General features: G+C 41.0%; 1 long non-coding RNA gene across 1 annotated transcript; it reads right to left on the minus strand.

Moving 5' to 3' along the window:
• Positions 1–7,349: 7,349 nt before the first annotated feature.
• On the minus strand, positions 7,350–9,687 carry LOC135551465 (uncharacterized). Its single transcript, XR_010457312.1, has 3 exons — positions 9,621–9,687; positions 9,380–9,422; positions 7,350–8,133 (listed from the first exon to the last, which is right to left on the minus strand). It is a non-coding gene; the product is annotated as an uncharacterized LOC135551465 (long non-coding RNA).
• Between the last annotated feature and the right edge of the window lie 11,489 nt (positions 9,688–21,176).

A 21,176-nucleotide genomic window follows, 5' to 3' on the forward strand; every position in this document is an offset into this window, starting at 1 on the left:
ATTCAGTACAGCCATGGTGTTATGGAGCTGTCTCGGAATAGCTGTCCATCTATAAAGAGTTTGTCCACAATGATAAAGGCATGCTTACCGTTCTCCCTTTGTTGCCTTTGTACCGGATATAGCCTCTTAGAAATTGGTAATTGAGACTGAATTTGGTCCCTTTAAGCTCCCTTCCCCTGCTTTTGATCAGCTCCTTTTGTTGGTAGTGTTCAAATTTTGCGATGATTGGTTGGGGACCCTTGGTCTTGTCGCTCCAAGTCTGTGTACTCGGTGGAAAGCCACCTTGTTTACAGTCTCTATAGGAAGTTTCAAGGTTGATTGCATGAATGCTCTGATCGCGCCCCCTGGATTATTGGATGCGTCCCCAGGAATCCCAGAAAAAAATAGATTTTCACGCGTGCTACGACTTTGTATGTCTAGTAGCGACTCTTTCATCACCCTGTTTTCCCTGAGTAGACAATCCATGTTGGAATCGTGGAATTTTACCTTGGCTGTGAGTGTCTTGTTTTCTCTTTGGAACGTGAGATTTTCACTCTGGCTGAACTCTAAAACTCTCTCTCAGCCCTGCTACCTCCTCACACAACTTTTCCAGTGTTGCACGGATTCCAGCCAGAGCACTAGCCTCTACTTCAATGGTAAGTAAATTGTCCGTGTATGTAGATTAATCTCTTTTTTTGTCAGGTTAAAGTTTTTTGTGAGGTAGTTGGATCTTTCCATGATGGAGTATGTTGTTCCTCCATATCGTAAAGCTGTTGGTACTCGTCGATTTCCCTCAGGATCTCCTTTTTACAACCAGTAAAAAGATAACAATGAGTCTTTCCCATGACGATGACAGGTGTCTGTAGTACAGCCAGCTAGCACTCGCGGAATCCACGCAACAACAAAAAAGGAACACGAACTTGCAGTCCCAGCCGTAAAGGCTAACCCCGTCGTGGAATCCTTAGCAACAAAACTTTTGTTGTGATTTAAAATCGATTTCATGATTTAAAAAAATAAATAAACAACAAACCGAGTGTAGACAGTACAATGTTCTGTTGCACGCTCTGATGATATAGCTGGGGCTTTTTTTGTCTTTCTTCGGTCACCAAGCGAGGAGTTTAAATTTGGATAACAAAAAATGTAATGGCTTATTTGCTACGTGAGACTTATTTGATCGAATATAAGTTTCGTAATGCTTAGGTTAAGTGTACTGATATAAGTAAGGACACGTCAACTTTGAGAAAAAGCTATTTATATCGGCGTTGTGCCTGTTGTTCACACGTATCTGCCTTCTTTTTGACTTGAATGGTCCCACCTGATCTTGCCTCCCGACTGCTAACTGCATTAAAAAAAAACATTATTTTCATTGTAAGAGCGACCACTTCAGCATCTGGTCAATATAATGGAGAATATGCGATGGATTGAAATGGGAACAGACCACCCGAATTTGTCTAATAAACACTGTGTGCACTAATGAATGCACCCCTGTTCACTCTGTTTCAGGAACCATTGCCTGGTTTCAAATGGATCGGAAACAAAATACACGAGTTGGCAAAAACTGGAAATTAAGTGATCTTTGCCTTTTGAGTAGTCTTTGTTCTTACAACATTTGATTTGTCCTTTATGGTGAAAGCAGTTTGAATCGTAATATAAAGTCATAGTTGTGGTATGCACTTAAATCAAATCAATCAATTCAAATCAAATTTTATTTGTCACATACACATGGTTAGCAGATGTTAATGCGAGTGTAGCGAAATGCTTGTGCTTCTAGTTCCGACAATGCAGTAATAACCAACAAGTAATCTAACTAACAATTCCTAATCTACTGTCTTATACACAGTGTAAGGGGATAAAGAATATGTACATAAGGATATATGAATGAGTGATGGTACAGAGCAGCATAGGCAAGATACAGTAGATGGTATCGAGTACAGTATATACATGTGAGATGAGTATGTAAACAAAGTGGCATAGTTAAAGTGGCTAGTGATACATGTATTACATAAGGATGCAGTCGATGATATAGAGTACAGTATATAGGTATGCATATGAGATGAATAATGTAGGGTAAGTAACATTATATAAGGTAGCATTGTTTAAAGTGCTACCATTATTAAAGTGGCTGGAGTTGTGTCAGTGTGTAGGCAGCAGCCACTCAATGTTAGTGGTGGCTGTTTAACAGTCTGATGGCCTTGAGATAGAAGCTGTTTTTCAGTCTCTCGGTCCCAGCTTTGATGCACCTGTACTGACCTCGCCTTCTGGATGATAGCGGGGTGAACAGGCAGTGGCTCGGGTGGTAGATGTCCTTGATGATCTTTATGGCCTTCCTGTAACATCGGGTGGTGTAGGTGTCCTAGAGGGCAGGTAGTTTGCACCCGGTGATGCGTTGTGCAGACCTCACTACCCTCTGGAGAGCCTTACGGTTGAGGGCGGAGCAGTTGCCGTACCAGGCGGTGATACAGCCCGCCAGGATGCTCTCGATTGTGCCTCTGTAGAAGTTTGTGAGTGCTTTTGGTGACAAGCCGAATTTCTTCAGCCTCCTGAGGTTGAAGAGGCGCTGCTGCGCCTTCTTCACAATGCTGTCTGTGTGAGTGGATCAACTCAGTTTGTCTGTGATGTGTATGCCGAGGAACTTAAAACTTGCTACTCTCTCCACTACTGTTCCATCGATGTGGATAGGGGGGTGTTCCCTCTGCTGTTTCCTGAAGTCCACAATCATCTCCTTAGTTTTGTTGACGTTGAGTGTGAGGTTATTTTCCTGACACCACACTCCGAGGGCCCTCACCTCCTCCCTGTAGGCCGTCTCGTCGTTGTTGGTAATCAAGCCTACCACTGTTGTGTCGTCCGCAAACTTGATGATTGAGTTGGAGGCGTGCGTGGCCACGCAGTCGTGGGTGAACAGGGAGTACAGGAGAGGGCTCAGAACGCACCCTTGTGGGGCCCCAGTGTTGAGGATCAGCGGGGAGGAGATGTTGTTACCTACCCTCACCACCTGGGGGCGGCCCGTCAGGAAGTCCAGTACCCAGTTGCACAGGGCGGGGTCGAGACCCAGGGTCTCGAGCTTGATGACGAGCTTGGAGGGTACTATGGTGTTGAATGCCGAGCTGTAGTCGATGAACAGCATTCTAACATAGGTATTCCTCTTGTCCAGATGGGTTAGGGCAGTGTGCAGTGTGGTTGAGATTGCATCGTCTGTGGACCTATTTGAGCGGTAAGCAAATTGGAGTGGGTCTAGGGAGTCAGGTAGGGTGGAGGTGATATGGTCCTTGACTAGTCTCTCAAAGCACTTCATGATGACGGAAGTGAGTGCTACGGGCGGTAGTCGTTTAGCTCAGTTACCTTAGCTTTCTTGGGAACAGGAACGATGGTGGCCCTCTTGAAGCATGTGGGAACAGCAGACTGGTATAGGGATTGATTGAATATGTCCGTAAACACACCAGCCAGCTGGTCTGCGCATGCTCTGAGGGCGCGGCTGGGGATGCCGTCTGGGCCTGCAGCCTTGCGAGGGTTAACACGTTTAAATGTTTTACTCACCTCGGCTGCAGTGAAGGAGAGACCGCATTTTTCCGTTGCAGGCAGTGTCAGTGGCACTGTATTGTCCTCAAAGCGGGCAAAAAAGTTATTTAGTCTGCCTGGGAGCAAGACATCCTGGTCCGTGACTGGGCTGGATTTCTTCCTGTAGTCCGTGATTGACTGTAGACCCTGCCACATGCCTCTTGTGTCTGAGCCGTTGAATTGGGATTCTACTTTGTCTCTGTACTGACGCTTAGCTTGTTTGATAGCCTTACGGAGGGAATAGCTGCATTGTTTGTATTCAGTCATGTTACCAGACACCTTGCCCTGATTGAAAGCAGTGGTTCGCGCTTTCAGTTTCACACGAATGCTGCCATCAATCCAAGGTTTCTGGTTAGGGAATGTTTTAATCGTTGCTATGGGAACGACATCTTCAACGCACGTTCTAATGAACTCGCACACCGAATCAGCGTATTCGTCAATGTTGTTATTTGACGCAATACGAAACATGTCCCAGTCCACGTGATGGAAGCAGTCTTGGAGTGTGGAGTCAGCTTGGTCGGACCAGCGTTGGACAGACCTCAGCGTGGGAGCTTCTTTTTTTAGCTTTTGTCTGTAGGCAGGTATCAGCAAAATGGAGTTGTGGTCAGCTTTTCCGAAAGGGGGGCGGGGCAGGGCCTTATATGCGTCGCGGAAGTTAGAGTAACAGTGATCCAAGGTTTTTCCGCCCCTGGTTGCGCAATCGATATGCTGATAAAATTTAGGGAGTCTTGTTTTCAGATTAGCCTTGTTAAAATCCCCAGCAACGATGAATGCAGCCTCCGGATGTCCGTAAACATGTGTCTGGTTTCCAGTTTGCAAAGAGTTAAATAAAGTTCGTTCAGAGCCATCAATGTGTCTGCTTGGGGGGGGATATATACGGCTGTGATTATAATCGAAGAGAATTCTCTTGGTAGGTAATGCGGTCTACATTTGATTGTGAGGAATTCTAAATCAGGTGAACAGAAGGATTTGAGTTCCTGTATGTTTCTTTCATCGCACCATGCCTCGTTAGCCATAAGGCATACACCCCCACCCCTCTTCTTACCAGAAAGGTGTTTGTTTCTGTCGGCGCGATGCGTGGAGAAACCCGTTGGCTGCACCGCATCGGATAGCGTCTCTCCAGTGAGCCATGTTTCCGTGAAGCACAGAACGTTACAGTCTCTGATGTCCCTCTGGAATGCTACCCTTGCTCGGATTTCATCAACCTTGTTGTCAAGAGACTGGACATTGGCAAGAAGAATGCTAGGAAGTGGGGCACGATGTGCCCGTCTCCGTAGTCTAACCAGAAGACCGCTACGTTTCCCTCTTTTTTATGGAGTCGTTTTTTGGGGTCGCTGCATGCGATCCATTCCGTTGTCCTGTTTGTAAGGCAGAACACAGGATCCGCGTCGCGAAAAACATATTCTTGGTCGTACTGATGGTGAGTTGACGCTGATCTTATATACAGTAGTTCTTCTCGGCTGTATGTAATGAAACCTAAGATGACCTGAGGTACTAATGTAAGAAACAACACGTAAAAAAACAAAAAACTGCATAGTTTCCTAGGAACGCGAAGCGAGGCGGCCATCTCTGTCGGCGCCGGAAGTAACTTATGCAAACAATTAATGATCAATCCTGAACATAAGGTTTTATCAAATTATTTTGAGTTGATCCTCCTTTGGATCAACCTATTTGCATATGTTACATATTATAGAAAACAGTTTAATTTAATTGAGAATATGATGTGAAATTGTTTAAATTTGCAGTTGTACCAATTGGGTGGATCAGTACACTGTTTACCTGGGGTACAGGCAGGAGGGAGAGTTGCAGTGACCATTGGACTAATATTTGATAAATATTCCCTGATATGTGTTTTTTTGTCTGGTGTGTTTCAGGGTTCCTGTGTGGCAGCATGGTCCAAAATAAGGATGGAGTGAATGCAGTTGTGGTTGTGGCTGAGATGGCCTCTTATCTCTACAACAAGAATCTGACCCTCCAGCAGCAGCTGGAAAACATCTTTGAAACGTAGGTGTCATTCCAGGTTCCTCCTATACCCCATGTTCTGGTTTACTGTTTATTTGGTGTCACTTTACATTAAGTGGCCTAAAATCCCTGTATCTACATGGTAGTTAGACAAGTACAGAGGAATAACTAGGGAGTAGGTACACATTGTTCCATAGCACTTACAACTGTGATAACATACCTGACTATTTAACTTAATGTTACATGGTATACCAAGACTTCAGATACTTTTTTGATACTAGAACATGAAAAATGGTTGGATAGTAGAATTGTTACTTTCGGTACTTCTAATCAAATAAGTCTCACATTGTATAATGACTCAGCGGATCATGTCTGTTTAGTAATTCGTCCGAATTTTCTCAAGGGGGCAGTAGTAGGCTAGGCTACTTCATCTTGCACATGCAATGGTGAGTAAGCTGACATAGCTCAAGCCACTTGACAAGCTAGGAGTGTGAGGGAAGACGGAGAGATATATAGAGCTTCTGCCAACAAAATGAGAAACAAACAGAAAAATCAGACAACCCCATAGTACAATAGTTTACCTATTTACCTAGTCAGCTTGTCGTGTGTTCCAATATGAGAAATTCCTGTCCAGGCACATTCAAGTTGTGAGTGCAACAGGCAGAGAACCATGCATTCAAATAAGCAGTCAATGCAATTGCGGGAAAACACTTTTGATGCCATTTTGATGGCTTTCAAAAAAAGGAGGATCCCATCTTTCCATCGCTACCTCATTTCTCAACTCCTAAAAATTAATGCAAACTGCACTGTTTTAAAACAGACTATTTTAGTAAAAAAAAGGCAGTTGGTGCTCTGTAATTTTCTGTGACTGCATAGGGTAGACCGGGGCTAAATGTAACAAAGGTCAATTGTAACTGGTAGGCCTACATTATAGTCACTGTTTATGCAATTTTTTGAGGGACATTAAAATGTCATCATTATGTTTCGAGTTTGGGATCTAGCTAATGATTAGCCCAATGGGGTATGCATATGGGAACCCCATGCTTCAGCCTATTATCATCAGTCTGTTCAGCCTATTCAGCATCAGTTGGGCAACAGATGATCATGCTTATTGCTAATAGCACAGCTGCCTGATAATATGGCCATGTATAAGGCTATGGTAAAAGTGTCAGCCCTGAGAGAGAATAAAGTAGACGGCACGCGTCAAAGTAATTGATTTATGACCCTGTGTCATGAAGACGTACACATGTCCAAATATGGGCCTCCGGCCAGGCCATCCTGTTCCTGTGGTCACGTGTTAGAGGGTTTGTGTTATTTTATATCTATATTGCATCCTTTGAAGTAGTCATGGTGATTAATGTCTAGGGGACTGGTTGAACTGGGGGGGTTGAGTGTTTGAACTTTTGGAACGTGTATGTCCCCCACCCACCAGTTTTATTGCCCTTATGGTTGTTATCTATGAAGCAGGAATGTGTGTGCGTGTGTGTTAGAAACAAGGTCCCTTGGCATTGTGTCCATTTCAAGCTTTAAACAACAATTAAACAGCCATCTAAATAATGTTTCTCAGCCTAGTTTCCTATTTAGTTCTCTTTATATGTACGGGCACAGAGCTTACAGATGGCTCCAGCCTAAGGATTTTCAGTGCATGTACACCTGGGGAGATTAGAACCCCAAAGAAAAGATCCTAAAGATACTTTCAGATTCAGGTTTATCATGACAGCCGCTTTATGAAAGGCCTTTACTTATGGCTAAACAGCTTCTACACAGCTTATTAATTAATGCTGTGGGATTAAATTAGGTGTTTCTAGGAGGGCTTAAACAAATCTACAGTGAAACAAACATGTACACTCTACACACATATTTATTGACTTTTAAAAAGACCAGAATTTGATAGAATTTGTGCAAATGCAATGAAATCTGCTAGTGGATATTAAATGTACAACAGTAGTATTCTGTAACAAGCAATACGTGTTAAACATGTGGCACATGCAATCATGACAGCCTCTTTATGAAAGGCCTTTACTTACGGCTAAACAGTTGTCTACACATCTTATTAATTAACGATGTGGGCATACCCAGGATTTACATGCAGGACGGTTGATCTACACATGAAGGGAAAACTTACGGATTCAGGTTTATCATGACAGCATTTTTATGAAAGGCCTTTACTTATGGCTAAACAGCTTCTACACAGCTTATTAATTAATGCTGTCGGATGATGAAATTAGGTTTTTCTAGGAGGGCTTAAACAAATCTACAGTGAAACAAACATGTACACTTTACACACATATTTATAGACATTTAAAAAGACCACAGTAACATGACAGAATTTGTTCAAATGCGACGAAATCTGCTAGTGGATATTAAATGTACAACAGTAGTATTCGGTAACAAGCAATACGTGTTAAACATGTGGCACAGGCAATTATGACAGCCTCTATGAAAGGCCTTTAACTATGGCTAAACAGTTTTCTACACATCTTATTAATTAATGATGTGGGCATACTCAGGATTTACATGCAGGATGGTTGATCTACACATTGAGGGAAAACTTACGGAGTTTTGATGGAGCGGGCAAGCGTCTTTGCGTTGGTGAATTCGAAACGGATAATGGTCAGGGCTAAACGGACCCTTTATCTGTAAGAAATAGTAAACATTTTTGAATTATAACGTGTTAAAATGTATGTACTAAATATTTTGAATTAAATCACTGGTTTTAAAAATGTATCTCACGCTTTAACGATAGGGAAAGAGGTAATTTCACATTTCGGTTTAGGGGGGTTATTAACTTTATGGAAAACAATATTCACACTATGTGGATTATAAACATGTACATACATAGAGAGCCAACACATCAAGATCTAACAGGGATGAGTGGGGATTCATAGTACAACAGGAGGCTTCTGTAACCTGCAATACGTGTTAAATATGTTTTACATACATCCACGACTGAATGGTTTCACAAACTACCTTTAAAGGTTTTGTAAGAAAGTTGTAACAGGCCTCATTCAACAGTCTAGAGATGAACCTCGAGACACCAAAAACATCACCGTTTAGAGCAGCTTGGAGATTAATACCCATGTAAGTGGGGAGCAAAAGAGCGGATTTAACCAACTCTGTACAAACCCCGACACGGGGTATGATAACTCTGATGCGTACGCCTAATGATTATTGTAGATGTTTACAACTGAGGGAGTTGACAGTAGGTCAATGAGATGTATATAGGCAAATTGACATAACGGACCTCAAAGACCAACAGCATACTTTATAATATAGAATGCAGGGGTGTGTACTGAACATGTAACCATTATACCATTAATACCATTAACCATTAATCTGCAAAATTGTAATTATTTGCCTACCTCCTCATGCCTTTTGCACACAATGTATATAGACCCTTTTTTTCTACTGTGTTATTGACTTGTTTATTGTTTACTCAATGTATAACTCTGTGTTGCCTGTTCACACTGCTATGCTTTATCTTGGCCAGGTCGCAGTTGCAAATGAGAACTTGTTCTCAATTAGCCTACCTGGTTAAATAAAGGTGAAATAAAAAATGGTCTACGGTCAAATGCGTCTATAGTTTTTAATGAAGTGGTCGCTGCATTCATTTAGATTATTTCAACATAGTCTAGATCAGTCCACAGGTTGCATATACATTTTTTAGTATCTCAATATTGTGTTATATGTTGGTAGGTCTAATAAACAAATATATTGTATACATTGATAATATTATTTTGTCAGAAATTGAAGCCGTTGATACAGGTGTGTACTCTATCGCCCGCCCTGCTGATCGTGCTCTATCTGAACTACATTAAGCATTCATTATTTTCCATCAAATATTTATGGATCTTAAATTATTATAGAATACACAATATCTCACCCTTTAATGACAGGAAAATGTCCTTTCCATCCAACACCCCGGTCTGTCACGAAGAAAAAAGACACGGAAAATCAGGGTGCGTGAGTGTGCGGTACAACTGTAGGTCTCCAATGTTTTTACATAACACTAATGATGCATGTTTAAATAGTAGTACAATTTGGTAATTAATTCTAACACCTCTTTAAAAAGTTTGTACGAAATATTTTGGAATTAAATCACTGTTTTTAGAAATGTATCTCACCCTTTAACAATAGGAAAATGTCCTTTCCCGACATCACCCCGGTCTGTCACGAAGAAAAAGACACGAAAAATCAGGGGCCGTGCGTGAGTGTGCGTGTGACGGAGCAGCAGGAGTGTGTGTGTGCGTGCGTTTCAAAAACAAAGGGGTGTGTGTGTTCAACAGGGGCCCAGGATGTAGCCCCATTCTATCTGTAGAGAATCGTTCGAAACCAAGGTGTGCACTATCATGCATAAGGCATGTCGAGATATCTGCCGACCATCTGGGGTTAAACATTGATATCTCTAATCAGCGCCCGGTGCCCCCCAACCCGGTTGTAGACAGAATGTCTCAACATCCCCTCCTGTTGTTTGAATTCACCGCGCCTTTGTTCTCTAAACCAAATATACAAGGTGTTGCATACATGATATCTCCCCCCCCTAGTTAGGGACAGAACGTGGAGCATATACTTTAAAAATATGTTACCACAGCTTTAGCGCAAACCCACAGCCCCGAATATTTAGCTGCCAGGACAGATTAAAAAAGAGCTGTGAATAAGTGAATCCCTCCTTAAAGATATTTCTGAAGGCTACTGGACATAGGTGATTGGGAAGCGCCTGTTAGACGTAGATTCTCAGAAGCAAACTGCGCCCGGTCCTTTACGTAGCCCTTCACGATCACACAATTTTAGGCGTAAGTCCAAATAATCACATACCCAAGAATATTTATATATTAAAAAAGAAAAGTGTGCACTCTGAACGACTTCGTAAGACATCAGGCAGCAGTCCCAGGACAGATAACATAGTCTGTGAAGCCCTCCTAATGGATATTTCGGGAGCTGAGTAAGTGAAAAATATATTTAAAGTTTTGTTTGAATATTATCGTGATATTATTGTAATATTAAACACGAGTTATTTGTGTTTTAAACAGGGGGTACAACTATTTTTTTAAATTTTTTAGGTATGATGGACAACTGACATGCATTGGATGCATTAGGGACTCTGAACGACATCGGAGGAACCGATGAAACAGACAGTATTCTGTCTTTTTGTATGAAAGGTTTTCCAAACACTCCAAGAACAGAGAATTTAAACGTCCTGACAACTCCCCCGGGAACCTCAACCCACTCGCTACACATTCCATGCCCCAACAACCAACGCACAACTGTGGCCCAAGTGCATTGCGCAGAATCACCATAGGTATTAATTCTAGGCATTTACATGTATGTTTTTAAAAATGAAGATTATTTATACAATGAAGCAATGTTTTTTTTTATTCACACTGTTTGTAAACAATAACTTCCTTCCGGAGACACCTGAAACCCCACCTCTTTAAGGAATACCTAGGATAGGATAAAGTTATCCTTCTCACCCCCCCTTAAATGATTTAGATGCACTATTGTAAAGTGGCAGTTCCACTGGATGTCATAAGGTGAATTGAATTCACCAATTTGTAAGTCGCTCTGGATAAGAGCGTCTGCCAAATGACTTAAATGTAATGTAATGTAAATGCCCTCTTAGGGTCTACTTGACCCGCTTATTGATTAGAAAGTATGATTAGAAACCAAGGCTGTGGAATATATTCTCTCTCACAGGCTATGAAAAAGACAAAAGCTAGGACATTGACTCCTGAGTGTTGAACTTATGCCCACTCTACAACAACCCAGGTTGTTATATGCCCCTGAGGATCATCTACGAACGTTGGAACATCTCCAACTATTGAACATGCAAAAAGGGGTTTTCAGAAATACATTTGGTTTGCAGATATGTATTATTATAAATATAATATAACATTATTATCATAATCTTTAGTATTATTATGTTACAGGTGAGACATAACCAGAAATGTCAACGTAGACAATTTACAAGAATGTGTTTACCAGGCAGTGATGAAAACACTTTGAAGGAGCTCTAATTCAAACAAGCAAGGATATATATATATGATACGAGTACCCACTTTAAAACTGTTGTGGCAATATCACTTCTCAATGTGTGTACATTTCAAGCTTTCAACAACAATAAACCAACTCAATAATGTTTCTCAGACTTACACACCGTTGAGTTTTCCTAGTTAGTAAAGAAACAACCACTAAGCCAAAACACAAAAAGTTGTAATATAATCTGTATACAAGTCATTCTATACGGAAAACAGGTACATTTTGATTGATCAAGAATTCCAAATAGGTTTGTGTCACGCCCTGACCATAGTTTGCTATGTATGTTTATAGGTTATGTTTGGTATGGGTGTGATCTAAGTGGGCATTCTATGCTGTATGTCTAGTTTGTCTTTTTCTGTGTTTGGCCTGATATGGTTTTCAATCAGAGGCAGGTGTTAGTCGTTGTCTCTGATTGGGAACCATATTTAGGTAGCCTGTGTTGTCATTGTTGGGTGATTGTCTATGTTAGGTGCTTGTGTCAGCACATATGGTATATAGCGTCACAGTCGTTGTTCATTTATTGGCTTGTTCAGTTTACGTGGTGTTTTCGTCATCCATTAAAACGACGCATTCACAGCACGCTACGTTTTGGTCCGCTTCTTATTACCCATGACGATCGTGACAGCTTGATCTGATCCTCAACCCTATTACGACAGCATATAATGCACAGTCATATGCAAAACCATAAAACTCTGACAAGACACTGGAGGACCAGCCAGAGCTAGCTACAGTGTTAAGGAATAGCACCAGTATAATGTCTCATTATTGTAGTGGCAGAGATGGTAGGAAACAGTACGTCGGAACTTGTTTAAGCTATAGTGTAAGATGAATGGCTGTGCATTTGGGGCAATTAAGATAAAGCCATAGACCAGCTAGCATCGTAAAAATGTCTTGCATTTTAAAATTGTTTTTATTTTGGCTTTCAGTGACATCTCAAGTCTTGAGGAGGAGCTTAAGAAAGTAACAGATACTCTTGTCTATTTCTGGAACCTGATAAAAACAACTTGATTTGCCAATCATTCTAGTTGGGCTTTTCATCTTAGTCTATACATATGCATTGGATAGTATTGTTGTATTATCCTGCTTGTGTTCTGTGAATGTTTTTCCTAACTGTGAAACCAAAATGTATTTCAGACTATTTCTTGTCTGGGTTTTTTAATTTGTGTGCAAGGTGGGTTACGTGGATTAATATACAGGAGTAGAATTTGTAAACCCAGAATTTGCATATCTGTTTTTGTCATGAGGATTTTCCATATCTAAAATAAGTAGCCTAAGGTATACACCAGGACGGTCTGTGCTGTTCTATGAGAAGAAATCACAATGAGGTGAGATGACATGTCCCCAGCCAAGGTTTACTCATGAAAAGGCCTCTTCTCCATTGTAGTGCACATACTGATACCACTAGTGCTGTTGTTCCTAGTAGGCTGTGTGCTAATAGGTGTGTATGCTGTGTATGAACAGTACCTCTCACTTGTTGCATGCTGCTTCTAATCTATGTACAGTTGATAAACTGTACCCAAAGGCTGGTTGTTGTAAGGTATGACATTGCACATGTACGTAACGCATATGGCACTCCTGCCTCCCCATCTGTTACGTTGCATCAGTGAGCGTTACAGCTTCACTCATTTCATAGTCTTACACCTGTACTCTGTAAGGAACCATACCAAAATGAAAATCCAGAAAGGAAGAAGTACACTACATGCCCAAAAGTAAGTGGACACCCCTTCAAATGAGTGTTTTCGTCTATTTCCACCATACCCGTTACGGGTGTATAAAAATCGCACACAACCATGTAATCTCCATAGACAAACATTGCCAGTAGAATGGCCCATACTGAAGAGCTAAGTGACTTTCAACGTGACACTGTCATAGGAAATGCGTTCTCGGCAATGATGAATCATGCTTCACCATCTGGTAGTCCAACAGACAAATCTGGGTTTGGAAAATGGCGGGAGAATGCTACCTGCCTGAATGCATAGTGCCAACTGTAAAGTTTGGTGGAAGAGGAATAATGGTCTGGGGTTGTTTTTAATGGTTTCAAGGCCCTTCGTTCCAGTGAAGGGAAATCTTAACGCTACAGCATACAGTTACATTCAAGACGATTCTGTGCTTCCAACTTTGTGGCAACAGTTTGGGGAAGGCCCTTCCCTTTTTCAGCATGACAATGACCCCATGTTCAAAGAGAGGTCCATAGAGAAATGGTTTGTTGAGATTGGTGTGGAAGAACTTTACTGGCCAGCACAGAGCCCTGACCTCAACCCCATCGAACACCTTTGGGATAAATTGGAACGCCGACTACCCGACCTCATTAATGCTGTTGTGGCTGAATGGAAACAAGTCCCCGCAGTAATGGTCCAACATCTTCCCAGAAGAGTGGAGGCTGTTTTGGCAGCAAATGGGGGACCAACTCCATATTAATGCCCATGATTTTGGAATGAGATGTTTGACGAGCATATGTCCACATACTTTTGGTCATTTGGTGTATCAATATTGTCCCATATACTCACTATATTAACTAGGCCTAGTATACCTATTTAAGCTGCAGTGGGTAAATTAGTGTTCTACATTTAATTGGATTACACAAAAAACAATAACATGTGAGATATCTTTAGAGCTTTCTGTTTGTTGCTTTCTATCACCTGTTTTGCACCTTTTTGTAAGTTCAGTTTTATGACTGTTTTCCTCATTTAGGAGGCTTTGTAGTCACAGCAATATGTTGTAACTTGTAAATGTTCATATTAGACCAAAAATTGTATCCTTGAAATGTAATAAATTAAGTTGCATGGAATTCCAAAGTGTTACTGCAACTGTCATTTTGAAAATGACTCTTTAGCAATGTTTTTTTTCAGGTTAAAAAAAATTACACATTGTAACGAAGTGTTACTGTGTGGACAATTTTAGCGCAGATGAGTAGGTGACTTCCTTGAATTTGACTAGGTGACTTCCTTGAATTTCAGTAGGTGACTTCCTTGAAGTATTAGCTTATATGTATTGTCAGCCTAAAAATTGAGTTGTATTACTTAAAAGGAAAAATCCACCCCAAAACAATCTTTTGATGTTTTTCATTAGTCCATTGTTGATATAGTCCAAAATATGTTTAGCATGTTTTATTTTTTATTTCACCAGGTAGGCCAGTTGAGATCAAGTTCTCACTGCGACCTGACCAAAGATAAAGCAAAGCAGTGTGACACAAACAACAGAGTTACACATGGGATAAACAAACAAACAGTCAATAACACAATAGAATAATCTATATACAGTGTGTGCAAATGTAGTAAGATTCGGGAGGTAAGGCAATAAATAGGCCATAGTGGCAAAATAATTACAATTTACTGTTAACACTGGAGTGATAGATGTGCAGAAGATGATGTGCAAGTAGAGATATTGGTATGCAAAGGAGCAAAAAAATATAACAATATGGGGATGAGGTAGTTGGGTGGGCTATTTACAGATGGGCTGTGTACAGGTGCAATGATCAGTAAGCTGATTTGGCCGCTGATGCTTAAAGTTAGTGAGGGAGATATAAGACTCCAGCTTCAGTGATTTTTGCAATTCGTTCCAGTCAGTGGCAGCAGAGAACTGGAAGGAAAGGCAGCCAATAATTTTAGAAAGAGAGGGTCCAGATTGTCTAGCCCAGCTGATTTGTAGGGGTCCAGATTTTGCAGCTCTTTCAGAACATCAGCTATCTGGATTTTGGTGAAGGAAAAGTGGGGGAGACTTGGGCAAGTTGCTGTGGGGGGTGCAGGGCTGTTGACTGGGGTAGGTGTAGTCAGGTGGAAAGCATGGCCAGCCGTAGAAAAATGCTTATTGTCAGAAGATACCAAAGATAATTTGAGTGGATTTTCCCTTTAAGCAAATGTGTGCAGTGGATTTTCCCTTTTAAACGATTTGTGCAGTTTTTATTTATTTTTATGTAACTGTTTGTTTACTCTGTTCTCCATACACACCTAAACTTAAATTATTTAATTTGAGCACATATTTTTATACAAAACATTTAGCCAATGCCTATAGTTAATATCAACAGTTCAATACCATACCCTGTAGAATGAGTATTGTACATATTTAAGATATCGGATGGCAATCCCAAAGTAAAGACATTCTATTGAATTGTCAGATTGAATATAGAGCAAATATTTTCAATTGTATCTAGGAGAAGAAAAATAGGACGTTTTTGAGATAAAATGTTTGTTCAATGTATGACTTCTGTTCATTATTTGTTTTTATGCAATTATATTAGTATACCAATCCAATGTGTACATTCAACCACATATTCATATTGTACCAATAAACTCTGGTTTGCCTAAAAAACGTGGTTGTGATCAATTTATTCTGAGGAACACTAAAGAACCTTCTTGCTAACACTAAAAGGGGCATAATGATGAGCACAAAGGGGAATGACTTACAGCTGTGTTTGTCACCGCTCAATAATCTTCAAAGCAATTTCCCCAGTACTATAACCACAATGTATTGATGAACACAATCAATTGTATTTTTCAAGCAGTTTTCATTTACAGAAAGAAATCACTGAAATTACTAATTGTAACTCACACTAATCAAAAGAATGTACCTGGTCATCCCAACTACCTCTGATCTGGCGAACTCAGTAAAGACATGATTTGTTAGCCCCTGGCAATCCATATTTTGTTTTACAAGAAAATCGAGCTGTCTGGTGTGCTTGATATAAGGAATGTGAAGTGACATAATTTTGATACTTAAAACCAAACTCTATTTACTCTATTTTACTGTGTGACTTTCACTTGAGTCATTCTCTATTAACGCATCTTTACTTTTACTCAGGTATGACAATTGGGTACTTTTTCCACCACTGTGTATAACACTGCCACTACCAGCAACTACCTTAATTTTTCTGATACCCCAAGGTAGAATCCCTTAGGAGGTTTATGAAGAAATCCTCTGAATTTTTGAAGCCTCCATGCCTGGGGCCTCATCAATAGCGTAGAAGCTATTCTAAAATACTGGTCAAAAAAGCATTGTGAATGGTTGAGACACGCTCTAAGCCAGTTTATTATAGAGAGGCCTATGAAGCAAAAATGGGTACTGTGTTTTCTGTTCCATCTGAGAAATCACTGCACAGCCACTGTCTTATCAGCCCAGCCAGCCAATTCATTAACTTGATCTCCACTGTAAAAAGCACCTGGACCTTATGTCACCTTGCTTCTAGCATAACATTTTGTTTTGCAAAAGGGGTTTGTACAAACATTTGTCTGCCTTAACTTTTACAACATTGATTCAATTTGGAATAGCCATCTCCACCTGTCCCATTTATGAAAACTATCATTGTGCAATACATTCAACGTTGCCCATATACATCTATATTGAATTATTGTCTATATACACTATAGTATTCCCTACAGTAGTGTTTGTAGACTACTGTGGTTTTTCCTGTGGTGTTTTGCAGACATGACAATGCAGTATTTTTGTTGGAAAAATAATGTAGTATACTGCAGTGTTTGTTGGGACATGACTAGAATATTGTAACACCTGCTGACCAGGCACAACTACAAAACTACCAGTACCCCAGGGGAACTCCTTACCCAGAACATAGACACAGGTTCGTGACCAATTACCTATTGAGTTGTGAACAATGCAACAGACCAAACGACACTAAAGCAAAAAATATAAATGTTATTACAATTGTAACATCTAAACGTTACATGTTCTAGGCCCATTAAAGGGAAACCGTACAGAAGCAGACAAAGAACAAGCAAAGTTTATTAAAGCTTAGAGGATTAGGTTTGTGTGTGACAGAAATACACATCACATGATGACCAAAAACAGTGACAAACAATACTGTCAGTGGTGGGAAAAGTACACAATTGTCATACTTGAGTAAAAGTAAAGATACTTGGGCCTCCCTCGCAGTGGTCTAAGGCACTGTATCTAAGCTAGCTGTACCACTAGAGAGTCTGGGATCGAGTTCAGGCTCTATCGCAGCCGGCCACGACTGGGAGACCAATGGTGCCGTGTACAATTGGCCCAGCGTCATCTGGGTTAGGGGAGGGTTTGGCCGGCAGGGATGTCCTTGTCCCATCACGCACTAGCAACTCCTGTGGTGGGCCGGGCACAGTGCACGCTGACACGGTAGCCAGGTGTACGGCGTTTCCTTCGACACACTGGCTTCCAGGTTAAGTGGGCATTGTGTCAAGAAGCAGTGTGTCTTGGTTGGGTTGTGTTTCGGAGGACGCTTGGCTCTCGACCTTCGCCTCTCCCGGGTCCGTGAGGGAGTTGCAGCGATGAGACAAGATAGTAACTACCAACTGGATACTACAAAATTGGGGAGAAAAAGGGGTGTAAAAAAAGTCAAATTGAAAGTCACCCTGTAAAATACTGCTTGAGTAAATCTAAAAGTGTTAGGTTTTAAATATACTTAGAATCAAACTTAAAATGTAATTGCTAAAATATACTTAAGTATCAAATGTAAAAGTATAAATAATTTCAAATTCCTTATATTAAGCAAACCACTTTCTACATTTTTTTTAATGGATAGCCAGGGGCACACTCCAACGCTCAGACTTAATTTATAAACTAAGCATGTGTTTAGTGAGTCCGCAAGATCAGAGACAGTAGGAATGACCAGGGATGTTCTCTTGATATGTGTGTATGAATTGGACCATTTTTCTGTCCTGCTAAGTATTCAAAATGTAACGAATACTTTTGGGTGTCAGGGAAAATGTATGGAGTAAAAAAGTTATTTTCTTTAGAAATGCAGTGAAGCAAAAGCTGGCAAAAATATAAATAGTAAAGTATAGATACCCCAAAAAACTACTTAAGTAGTACTTTAAAGTATTTGTATGCCACTGAAATCTGTATTTCTGATGGTAGAAAAGAACAGTGCATTTACATAAACAGATATTTTAGAAATGCAAATTACTTTACTTAAAGACAATCACCTTATTGGAGGGCGCTGCCAATAAACTGCCTGGATCTCAAACCAGCAAAGCATCTCCAAAGAAACCAACTGAAAACAAACTGACATTATTGTGGTGGCTTTACATAATGAACATATTGAATATTGAACTAAACAAGTGACAGGACCTTCCAGGTGCAAAGCTCTTACCTGAACTTCTTCAATGAGGTTTAACGGTGGTTGGCATCCAATAAATGTTGCATTGCCGCCACCTACTAAACTGTAGTACAACTCCCTTATACTTTACTTGAAAACATTTATAAATAAACAAATACTATGCAATCTAACACTACACTCACAATAAAACACATTTTTAAAAATGAACACCACCCTACACCATATTTAAATCTATGTAGTCCTACCTCAGGCCAACAACCTGAAATGATAGGACACCACTTAGCACACCCTGTTACTCTTCTGATGTAAAGTCTCGCACAACCAAATACCTCTCTGCAGCTGCCACCACAACCTCTATTTTCTGCGACTTACGTTCCATCCCTGCAGTACAGTTGATAACAATTGCTATAAATCCAATATTACTGAAACAAATAACTGGTTGGCCTATCCCTCTGTCCTGGTACAGATCTACTACTCTCAACACTCCTCTCAGGATCCCTCCCCCTTGACCCTTCTTCCTCTACTTTCTTCACTGCCTCAGCAAATGACAGCTTCTGCGCTACTCTAACCCTGGAAACCTCAACCTGCCTCTCGCACGGGACATTTCTGATTCCCAGCCCCATGGCACCCCTACAATTAACACATACCACTACTTTCCCCTATGCTACACATTTCTTTGTCTCATGCCCTTCTGCACACATCACACCTAGGAACATCCCTCCTGCTGCCACATGCCCATAAGCCTGATACCTGTAACAACGTAATGTATTTGGCACAAAAGCTTGTACAGGATAACATATATATCCTAACATCACTTTGTCGGGCATAGACTCAACATCAAAACTCAAAAGAACAAAATGACTCTTCTGTTTCACCACTCACACCACCTTGTCTGCGTCGCACCAAATGACGAGCATCAAAAACGCCAGGAATCTTCCCCCTCAGTTGGTCAACTTTTACATTTACTGCTACCCTAGTAACCACTCCTTTCAATGGCATCCTTTTCTTGATAGCAAAACAATTCACATTTCTTGCCCCCATTCGTTTAATGCGGAGCGCCATCTCCCTCTGACCAGCAGAAATACAAACAATTATCACAAGACCACTTCTAATTACCCTCACCGATTCTACAGTACCCAACTCTGTTTTCACCCACACTGAAACCACAAATGGATCAGCCGAAAGGCAAGGGACACTTTTTCCCAACATGTCACTCCTACTGTCAGACTCGGACTATACTGTCCTGACCCTCGGTGCAAACCTCGGGCTCCTTCACCACACCTACCACCTCTGATACTTCAACCTCATTCACTTCAATTTTTCCTCCTGTGTTCAGCTCACTCTGCTTACACTTTCTACCATTCTTCTTAAATAAACCATCTCCCCTTTTTCCGCCATTTTGAACCGACTCAAGCTCCCAATCTTCGTACAATCAGCACGAACCCCTCGGTACGTTGCGCTCAACAGCGCATCCCACTTATAAAGCGGCTGCTTCATCTTTGTTCTTCTTTATCAAAAGCTACCGCAACGCTTTTCCATTTCAAACAAGCATGCTCTCACAACCGTCCTAAATTGTTCTTCCGCTCTGCTCTTACCTGAACATGACCAAAGGCTGTTTTTATACATTTCCTGCAAGTCTTTCCCTACTAAGAGTCACCAGGGACTCACCTTGCCTGACGCTGCTTTCCTCTTCGCTACAGTTCTGCCCGCTCGGACTCTGGTCCCTGTCTCCAGTCCCACGTCTCCTAATCCTGCTACTCTGCTCTGGATTCCCCACTCTACTGCTCCCTTGGATTCCCCTCTGGACCTGCTTAACCTGTCTCAACCACTCTCGCTCCACATACATTGGTTACTTCATCCCAGGCTCCTCGTCTGTGTCTGCTCTTCCACTCCGCGTAACAGAAGGTAACTGAACTAAATTACCATCGCCCGTAGCACTCACGTCTGTCATTATGAAGTACATTAAGAGGCTAGTTAAGGACCATACCACCTCAACCTAACCCAACACCCTAGACCCACTATTATTTGCATACCTCCCCAACAGATCCACAGACAACGCAATTGCCATTACACTGCCCTATCCCACCTGGACACGAGAAATATCTATGTAAGAATTTCCCAGGACATCTACATATCTGAGATTGGCAGAAAGCTTAAATGATTGTTAATCTAACTGCATTGTCCAATCTACAGGAGCTATTACAGTGAACAAATACCATGCTATTGTTTGAGGAGTGCACAATTTTGAACTTGAAAATGTATTAATATACAAATTAGGCACATTTGGGCAGTCTTGATACATTTTGAACAGAAATTCAATGGTTCATTGGATCAGTCTAAAACTTTGCACATACCACTGCTGCTATCTAGTGGCCAAACTCTAAATTGCACCTGGGCTGGAATATAATAAGGCATTTTTCTTGCATTTCAAAGATGGTGCAAACAAATACAAAATAAGTATTTTTTGTTATTGTTTATTTTACCAGATCTATTGTGTTATTCTCCTACATACCTTTCACATTTCCACAAACCTCAGTGTTTCCTTTCAAATGGTACCAAGAATATGCATAAGGGCCTGAGCTACAGGCAGTTAGATTTG

Source organism: Oncorhynchus masou, chromosome 13 (genome assembly GCF_036934945.1).
Source record: "Oncorhynchus masou masou isolate Uvic2021 chromosome 13, UVic_Omas_1.1, whole genome shotgun sequence".
In the NCBI taxonomy this organism is placed as follows: domain Eukaryota; kingdom Metazoa; phylum Chordata; class Actinopteri; order Salmoniformes; family Salmonidae; genus Oncorhynchus; species Oncorhynchus masou.